Source organism: Cynocephalus volans, chromosome 2 (genome assembly GCF_027409185.1).
Source record: "Cynocephalus volans isolate mCynVol1 chromosome 2, mCynVol1.pri, whole genome shotgun sequence".
NCBI classification, from domain to species: domain Eukaryota; kingdom Metazoa; phylum Chordata; class Mammalia; order Dermoptera; family Cynocephalidae; genus Cynocephalus; species Cynocephalus volans.
This window is the reverse complement of record NC_084461.1, coordinates 9,597,589-9,607,030: the sequence shown is the minus strand read 5'-3', so window position 1 is coordinate 9,607,030 and position 9,442 is coordinate 9,597,589.

Below are 9,442 nucleotides of genomic sequence, written 5' to 3'. Positions count from 1 at the left end.
TTTTCCAGACCCTGGCATTTTGAGGTCTCAGGGGCTGGGGCTGCATCAGAAATCTCCTGTGTTCAGCCAGAATGGTGGTGGTGTCAAGGGTAAACCTGGGAAGTACCTCTGTACCTGCACCTGCTAGGTGCGTGTGTGTGACTTTGGGTAAGTGATTTGCCGTTGTAAGCTGGGAAGTACCTCTGTACCTGCACCTACTAGGTGTGTGTGTGTGTGACTTTGGGTAAGTGATTTGCCGTTGTAAGCTGGGAAGTACCTCTGTACCTGCACCTACTAGGTGCGTGTGTGTGTGACTTTGGGTAAGTGACTTGCCGTTGTATTTTTATTCTAATTCGGTCTTGAGTCTCTGTCTCGAGAGTGGCTGTAAATTCTAGCTCTGCCTGGATAGGTTCCAGGGGTGTGGTCGTGAGTGTTTACAGTGTGCCTTTCACAGGGTACTTTATCCTGGTGGACCGCCTAAACCCTGAGTGACCAACCCGTGACCAGGTGTCCCTCTCACGGGAAGCTTGTTTGTGCTGGCTGTCTGGCTGGGGCAATTGTCGGAATCCTGCTGACGTAGCCAGTTGTATTGTTGGGTTAGGGCTAGAGCTAGGGCTCACACAGACCCTTCAAACCCATTGTACAGACTGGGTCACAGACCCCTCACATGCCTGGCTGGGTCACCAGACCCATCATATGCCTGGCTGGGTCACCAGACCCCTCACACACAGGTTCACAAGCTAGGTAATTGGGAAGGATCCTGGGAACCATTGGCAGATGACATAAGCTCAGTCCTCAGCAGCAGCAGCAGCAGCAGCAACAGCAGTAGCAGCAGCAGCAGTGGCAGTGGCCTCCCGGAGGGTCCCAGGGGCCCTGGCAGCAACACCTTGCAGCAACGGCTTCCAGCAGCAGTAGTGGCCTCCCTGTGGCCCCCCAGGGCATCCCGAGGGTGGGGGTGCCCTGTGGAGCAGAGCCACTTGTCCTTTAAACTTAAGTCCAATAACCCAGGACACCTGGGTGCGAGTCAGACAACCCAGGAACACCTGGGTGCCCACACGCATCTACATCAAACATCCTGGGTGCACGTGCATATTTACATCAAATGCAAGATTCTGAACCCCAGTGGGACCCTGACCATTTATCTTCACTTTCCCTACACTTGCAGACACCCTTGTGGTTCTTGTCTGACCTGTATCCAGTTTATTCCTGCCACTGTCTAGGAGAGGCCTGCTGGAGAGGACAGTGAGGATCACAGCGGGTCAGGGGAGGCAGCACGACAGAGCACGTGGAATTACAGAAGCAATTTTATTGCTTACAGATCCCAGAGAGAAGAGGGCAGCACACCTTCCTGGGCCACCAGGAAGAGGGGAGCCATCAGGACAGGCATGCTCAACTAGGGGAGCAAGAGAGAGAGAGAGAGAGAGTGAGAGAGGGACCTGTGGCCGGGACTGGCATTGGGGTCCAGGGCATTACCAAGCAGGTTTTCTGTGGAGAGTTCTAACTGGTGGCTTTAGAGCAGGTGGGTATGAGTTCTAGGGGGTCACAGTGTGACTGAGAGGGGGTCACTGTCGTGCATCTGTGCAGCCCATGCAGGGTGTGGGGGTCAGCAGGGCAGGTCAAGTAGGCTGCATCCAGCTGTCCCATGGGGAGGTGGGGGTGTAAGGCAGATGTCTGGATAGACCACCTTCAAGAACTGGGAGGAGGCGAAGAGCTGGAAACTGTGTCAAGGGTGACCAAGGCCTGCTTCTGGTATGAGAAAGTCTAATTTATATTCAAAATCGATGCTGAGGCAACATGAAATTATAGGACTATACTAGACCTTTCTGAGCCTCAGTTTTTGCATCTGTCTAATGGGGAGAGGGATAACTTTGGCATCACATTGAGGGAATAAAAGCCCCAGCACAGTCCCCGGTCCACCGTGACCTCCAATGGGCCTGAAGCCCGTGCCTGCCGAGGGAGCTCCTGGGAACTTTGCTCGTTCATCCAGCCTCGCGGGAACACCTGGGACATGCACTGGGTCATTGTTATTCCCTGCTGGGGTACCTGGTGAGCACACAGGCAGGTAGCCAGAGTCTCTGACACAGTCGGACAGGAGGGTCTGAAACTTTGAGAGAATGAACACAGGGCATGGGTGTCCTGCTCCAGCCGGGTGTCCCTGGGGTGACCTTAGGCCTGGGCGGCCTTTTCTCTGTCCTGTTGTCCTCTCCAGGCACTGTTCCTCGAGGTGTTGAAGCCAGTGCTATGGGTGGAAATAAAAGGCAAGTCACACACCCACTTTGTTTTAGATTTGTTGTTCAATGTATAATTATACCAGTAGATAAATGTAGGTGAGGGGGAAAAAACTTCAATTTAACTTTTTTCCCATATATGTAATTTTAAATTTTCTCATAGACATTTAAAAGAGTAAAAAGAAATAAGTGAAATTAATTTTACTGATATACTTTAACTCAGTTTATCAAAAATGCTATTTCAGCATGTAATCAATATGACAAATGATTAACGAGGTATTTTGCATTCTTTTTTGTATCGTCTTTGAAATCTGTGTGTATTTTACACGTAAACAGCACATCTCAATTCCAGTGCTAAATTTTCGACAGAGATACTTGATTTGTATTTAGATTTCATAAAATTTACAGTTGAAAAAAGTAGATTCGCATATCCAAGTTGTTCCAAACATACTTAAAATTTTCTGATGATTGAATCTAGTACCAGAAGTCATTTTTCCTTAAAGTTCACCTGCACATGAACATACTGGTTCATCTTCTTTTTTTTTAATAGAAGAATTGATTTTATTTTGAAGCAAAATTATCCATTTCAAAACTGGTCTATCCAAATGAGGTGAATTCACTGGCTTTTGAGTCAGCTCAATGTTAACAACACCAAGTTCAGAGGAGTTTAGCACACACTGCAAAGCAGCTCTCAATGTGTATCAACAAAGCGTTCTTTGTATTTCCCTTGTTACTTTTGCAAAGATATTTTACAGTGCTTCAGTTGTTAAATTTAAAGTAAATTAAAACTTGAGCATCTCAGTAGCACTGGCCACACCTGCAAGTCTACACTAGCGAAGAGGATTGGCATCCTCTAGCTGTATCCTGCTGACTCTCCATTAGCCCTGCTAGTTCCCCTTGTGACTATCCTGCAGTTGGTTTTTCTCAGTTCCAGCCCAGAGAATTCTTTGATGTGGCAGACTCCTCAAGGCTAGACCAGATATCTGTCTGTCCCTCTAGCCCCCCAGTGTCTGCATACACCAAAGGCCACTCATTTTCCCCTCCACCCAGGCCTGGGCCCTGCACGATGCTCCCTCCATCAGGTGGGACCTTGGGGAGAGGGTTCTGCTTAGGTTTTGGGTTGAGGGTGGGACTGTTTTCTTCCCGGTGTGCTAGGCCAATTTGGGCAACTTCTGATCAGTCCTGGGGCTCTAGGATCCTGCAAACTCATTCTGGACTCTATTCTGGAAGGTGGAACAAGTAGGATCCCTGCAGCCTCGAGGAACCACACCTAATCTTCTTTGCTTCTGCAAAAGGGTGGCCTGTGCTGGGGCTGGCCCTGTGGAGTCCCAAGGTGCACATGTCCTTTTGGGTCCTTTAGGTGAGAGCAGTGTGAGTTACAAGATGACATTTGCATTTTAGGAGCATTCAAATCTGGAGGGGAAAGGAGCAAGGTTGGGGGAGGCAGGAGGGGTTTGCCAGCACGTGGAACAACAGACTGAGAGGACACTGGGAGGAAGGATCTGAGGTCTGCGTAGAGATCATCCAGGATGGGAATCCAGGGAGAGGAGCGGGGCTGTGGGAAGAGAATTGGTTTTTGGTCCAGTCTGGAATATCACTTAGTTTTTCTTGGGCTACAAATAACAGAAAACCATAACATTTAAGTATCTCCCACGACACTCCTCAAGGGGTCCAAGGGTGGTGGTTCAGGGGCTTCCTGGTGTCAGGAAACTGGTAGGTTCCTGCATTCTCTGGGTCCTCTCCCTATGGGCACAGCTCTGGGACTCAGGGCCTCACGAAGTGCAGCCGCAGCAGGAAGGGACGGAAGGGACTCTGTCCCCGTGTTTCCATTTTTGTCAGGTAGGAGAATCTCTCCCAGAAGTTCCCCAGCTGGGTGCTTTTTTTGTGTCCTGGAAGAGGCTGAGGACATGAGCATCAGTTGAAGAGGAATTTGGTGACCAGGATTGGACAAGACCCTGACTCTCACCAGGGGCTGGGCACGCTCCCTGCTGACAGCGGTGGGGTTTGGCTGGCAGGGAAGAAGCTGTGGGGGCCTGTTGGGGACAGTCGAGTCAGCCCCATGTCCATCTAGTTTTGGGAGTTGTTGATCAATCGGCCTTGGATGGTGTGGGCAGAGGGAGAGTGTGGAGAAGGTGAGGATGAGGAGGGATGCTGGGAGGCAGGACAGGCTTAGCAGGCCCACCGTAAGTACCTAGTTGTGTGATTTGGGGCAACTTACCTAAATTCTCTGGCCCTCAGTTCTTCTCAATGTAAAATTTATAAGATGAGGAAAATAACCTTACCTGGCACGGTTGTGTGTGAAGTGTCATCAGCACGCCTTGCACTTGGGTAATTGTGGTGAATGTGTCGTAGTTCTTTCTGAATGTATATGGCAGCCATGAAAGGGGAAGGCGGGAGGGGAGCGAGACGGAGCAGCCGGGTGGGAGAGGACAAGTAGAAGAAAGAGCCTTCGTGGAAGTCACGGGAGGAGTTTTAGTGGGAGAGGTGTGGATGGGGAGTTAAGGGAAAAAGCCCATGGTGTGTGTGAGAGGACAGGGGATCCCATCTTAGGGATCATTGCTGGGATTCAGCAGAAGTCAGTAGTGATCTCAGCAAGTGCATTTTCTTGTGAAGGGCTCGGTCAAGAGGCCAAAGTGTGGGTGCAGAGTGGAGGGGAGAGGAGAAAGTCAGCCCCCAAGGTTGGCTGTAAAGAAAATGAGAGTGCCCTGGGGGACAAAATGGAGAGGCTTTTTCGAGGCTGTGTTTTTGCTTTTTAAGGTGAGATATTTGATGGAAAGAACTAATAGAGGAGGGGAGGTTGAACATGCAGCTAAGAGAGGTATCAGATGGGATGAGCCTGATTCCCTGGGCCTAAATCAAGCAAGAGCTTGGAGCTCCACTCGTGCTCTAGTTCGGTCCATTGCACTCTGGCAGGAGACTTCCATCAGTATAATCTCCAGGCGTCACGGGTTGATGGAGCAGCCACCACCCTGAGTAATGCACATGGGCTGTGCAAAGAGGAAGGAGAGCTCTGGAGGGTCTAACCTTGGCAAGTGAATGTTCTGGTCTGGAAATGATGCTTCTCATAGCTCTTTGGCCTGACCTGGTCATGGGGATCCACTCACCCATAAGAAATCTGGGAAGTGCAATCCTATTATGAACTCAGTCACATGTTGGCAAGGAGTGCCAGATGCTGGAAGGAGGAAACAAGTTTCCAGAGGAAATGGAATCTAAGAGACATTGAGAAGAAATTGTCTTGGGTAGGAGGACCCCAGCACCCCCCACACCCCTACACACCGAGGCAAGATAGAAGTGTATGAGTTTCTGATTGCTGCTATGACAAATTATCACAAATTTAACAGCTTAAACCACACATATTTATCTCTGTTGTGTAGATCAGAAGTCAGGTTGGCTCTGCTGGCTTTTCTATTCTGCTCTGGGTTTCACAAGGCCAAAATCAAGGTGTTGGCTGCCTGGGCTCCTATCAGGAGTCTCTGGGAAAAATCCACTTCCAAGTGCATTCAAGCTTTTGGCAGACTTCAGTTTCTTGCAGCTGTAGTAACAAGGTCCCTGTTTTTTTTCCTTGCCATCAGCTGGGAGCCACCCTTACGTTCTAGAGCCTCTCTTGGGTCCTTGCACATGGTCTCAGAGCCAGCATCAGATGTCAGATCCTTCTCAGGCTGCCATCTTTTGATCTACTGAATCTCTCTGGCCCTTTTTCTGAGCCCTTATAGGCTCATGTGACTACATTGAGCCCACCTGGATAATCTACTGTAGGTCAGCTGATTAGCAACCTTAATTACACCTGCACAGTCCCTTCACACAGTATTTAGTGTCTGAGTGAATTCTAGATTGAATCTTACATGGACAGCTTAGAATTCTGCCTACCATAAGGAAGGAAGGAAGGATGCTGAGCTGCTGAAGTCTGTAAGTGGGAGCATGGAGATTGAAAGTTCACACTGCTAGCTTCAATCAAAGTCTTAGAAGAGTCAAGATCATCTGATGAATAAGACATCTTGCTAAATACAGATTTTCAGTTGCTTATGTTACAAGTATCCACCACAGAAAGTTAGAAAGTTTATTTCAAGAAGTGAGTTGTCCATTCAAATTATGCAGTTTCTTGGACTTGAGAATGACTAGATTTTGAGAATTAAATGCATGAATACATTGATGAATGTATTAATATAGAGATCAAATGTTTTGGCCTCACGATTCCTTTATACTCTTAAAAACTATTGAGGATCCTCAAGAGTTTTTGTTTATGAGTTATATCCACTGACATCTAATATATTAGAAATTAAAGCTAAGAAATTTAAAAATTATTTAAAAACAATGAACACATTCAATGTTAACACAAATAATATTTATGAAAAATGTATTTTCCAAAATAACACACAAAAACAAGTGGGAAAAGTGGCATTGCAAAACTCCTTCGTGTCTGGCTTAACCGAAGACAGGTGGATTCTCATACGTGTTTTCTGCATTCAATGTGCTGTGATGTGCTGTTTCAGAAGAATGTGAAGAAAACCTGTCCACACAGATGTATAGTTGGAAAAAGAAGTATTTTAATTGCCTTTCACAAAACTGGATATTCTTCTGCAATATAACACCAAAACTCAACATGCGATAGTCTGAATAAACTCCATACTGCTACATGGGTCCATCTTGCACTTTGAAAAGATCTTGTACCCATGCATATTTTAACACCTCACACTGACATCTGGAAAATACTGGTTTACTGAGCAGATCTTCCATAGGTTGACACATCTCATGTGATGTCAGAAATTCATCCTTTAAATCACCAATCTCATCAGAAGTGTTGAGATGTTGTTAAGCTCTTGATGGTGAATACGAATTTTCAAGAATTCTAATTTTAGCTTAAAAACTCAAACTTCATCATTGGCAACAGATACTGTTTGTTATTCTATTGGAAACAACAGGCTTGTTTTACTCTTTTCTGAGCATGTCTGTCAGACACCCGAGTCTGAGTAACCAGTTAGCCAGACATTCTTTAATGTAGAAATGGTGCTCCACAATGAGGGCTAGTTCAGCTGCACAACCAAGGTGCTCATCACAAAGTGCTTTATGAACATTGATTTTGTCATGTAGAATACTAAAAGGTGTGTAGTCAGGGTCAACATCTAATGATGTGGTAACATGTGTTGTTTCATCGAAGCCACCCTTAAGTGAAAGTATATGTATATTATAAGGTGTGTGCTGGTGAAGAGCACAGTGACTATGCGTAGTTTGGAGCCACTGCCCTGACTCATGCTGAGACCCAGCAGTCACTGCTTCTGCACCAGCAGTTCTAATGTCAACAGTGAACAAGGTAATAACCTTTTAGTTCAGAAACATACTTTGACCTCATGGGCCCCTTGAAAATGTCCATGATCCCATGGGGTCTGTGGACCACACTTTGGAAACCAGATTTACTAGGTATAAAGCATTTAGTTGTGACAGAACATTAGAGTTTGAATCTTTACGAGTACCATTGTTGCTGTGCTCTCCCTGACCTTGAACACATTTTCTTAGTAGCTTTTTTGTTTTTGGTGTCTTTACTCGTGCTTTAGATGACCCCAACTTGCAAGGCTGCCTGCAAGAAGCACCTAAATTGGAAACACACTTCTCCATGTTTGCACATTATTCAATTACTACCATACCCTCCCCTCCCCTGATCCCAAACTCCCAATACGTTAGAAGAGCTGTTTCACCAAGAAGAAAGGAAATAGGATTCAAAAACTTCAGTCACAAGTACAGACAGACTAGCTTCTCAGTCTTTCCAGAGGCATTTCTACTTCACAGTGGTTGCTTGTAACTTAGGACGAGGACATTTAACAAACCTCAGATAAATCTACCAAGTGTAGGAACTAGGAACCAACAATAAAATGTTGGGTCCTGCATGAGAATCTAGCCTGGGGATCAAGCACCTTAAGTTGCTTTTGATACACATAGGGAAGAAGGGATATAAAACTTCAGCGGTTTGGAACTTAATATAAAAAGTTATATAACACATTATGTAACTATATAACACATTACCTAGAAGAAATTTTTTTTGGAAGAAATGCTTTTAAAAAAAAAATCAATGTTGAAAAACCAATCATCTTGAAAAATCAAGATGTTTCAGCTGTGAAAACATCTGTTTTCCTGTTCATTGACCAGTTTCTCTGAACCACAAAAAACATCAGGAAATGTGTGTGAGGTTCATTCTTTGAAGGGGAGAATTGGTTTACTGGCTCTTCTGATACAACCATGAACCCCTTCAGATAAGACACTCCAGTCCAAAGAAAGCTGCTATGTCCTTTGCAGGCTAGAATTGGTCCTTGTAAATGAACTCATCCAAGTTACGACATCACAGATAGTTACCTATGTGGATCTGTGTTTGACTTGCTCCACAATCTACCTTATAATGAAATAGATACTAAGTTGTATGCTCAGTAGGTTTTAAGCTTTCAATACTCAACTCTGTAGTTCCATGAATACACTAAAATTAGGAAGATTAGCACTTATTCCTAAATCCACAGGATACTAATTTAGCAAAGCACTGAATGCATTAATGTAAAGAGGAAACGTGACCTAATAATTAAGACTGATTATTGTCCAGGGTCACTAAAGCCAATCTAGACAGGAAGAGTCACCGTTTCCTAATTCTATTAAACTGACTAGTTCAACATTCTCTCAGCTTTATTATCATGATTCTCTATAAGAAATATTTTTTAGAGGACCGGCCCATGGCTCACTTGGGAGAATGTGGTGCTGATAACACCAAGGCCACGGGTTCGGATCCCTATATAGGGATGGCTAGTTTACTCAGGAGAGCCTGGTGCTGACAACACCAAGTCAAGGGTTAAGATTCCATAACCGGTCATATTTAAAAACAAAACAAAACATTTTTTAGAAAACCTACAGAACCAAACACAAGCAGATGGGGGCAGAATGGGATAAGGGATCATAGGAACTTGGGTCAGACTGCCTAAGATTGACCCGGATGTACTTACTGGTGATGAGATGCTGGCCAATTACCAACACTAACCTGTGATGCGAACAGTAAGAAATGTTTCTCTTTCCCGGGGTTGTGAGAATTGAGGCGATCCTCATAAAGTTCTCAGAACAAGGCCCCTGGTCAGGATTACGCCACTGTTAGCCAGTATTATCTTATTAAACAGAATTCATTCGATACCAGTCTACCTAAACATGGTAATGGCAAGGCATTTCTACCTGCTCCACCTCAAGATTTCTCCCTGACTTTCTACAATTCA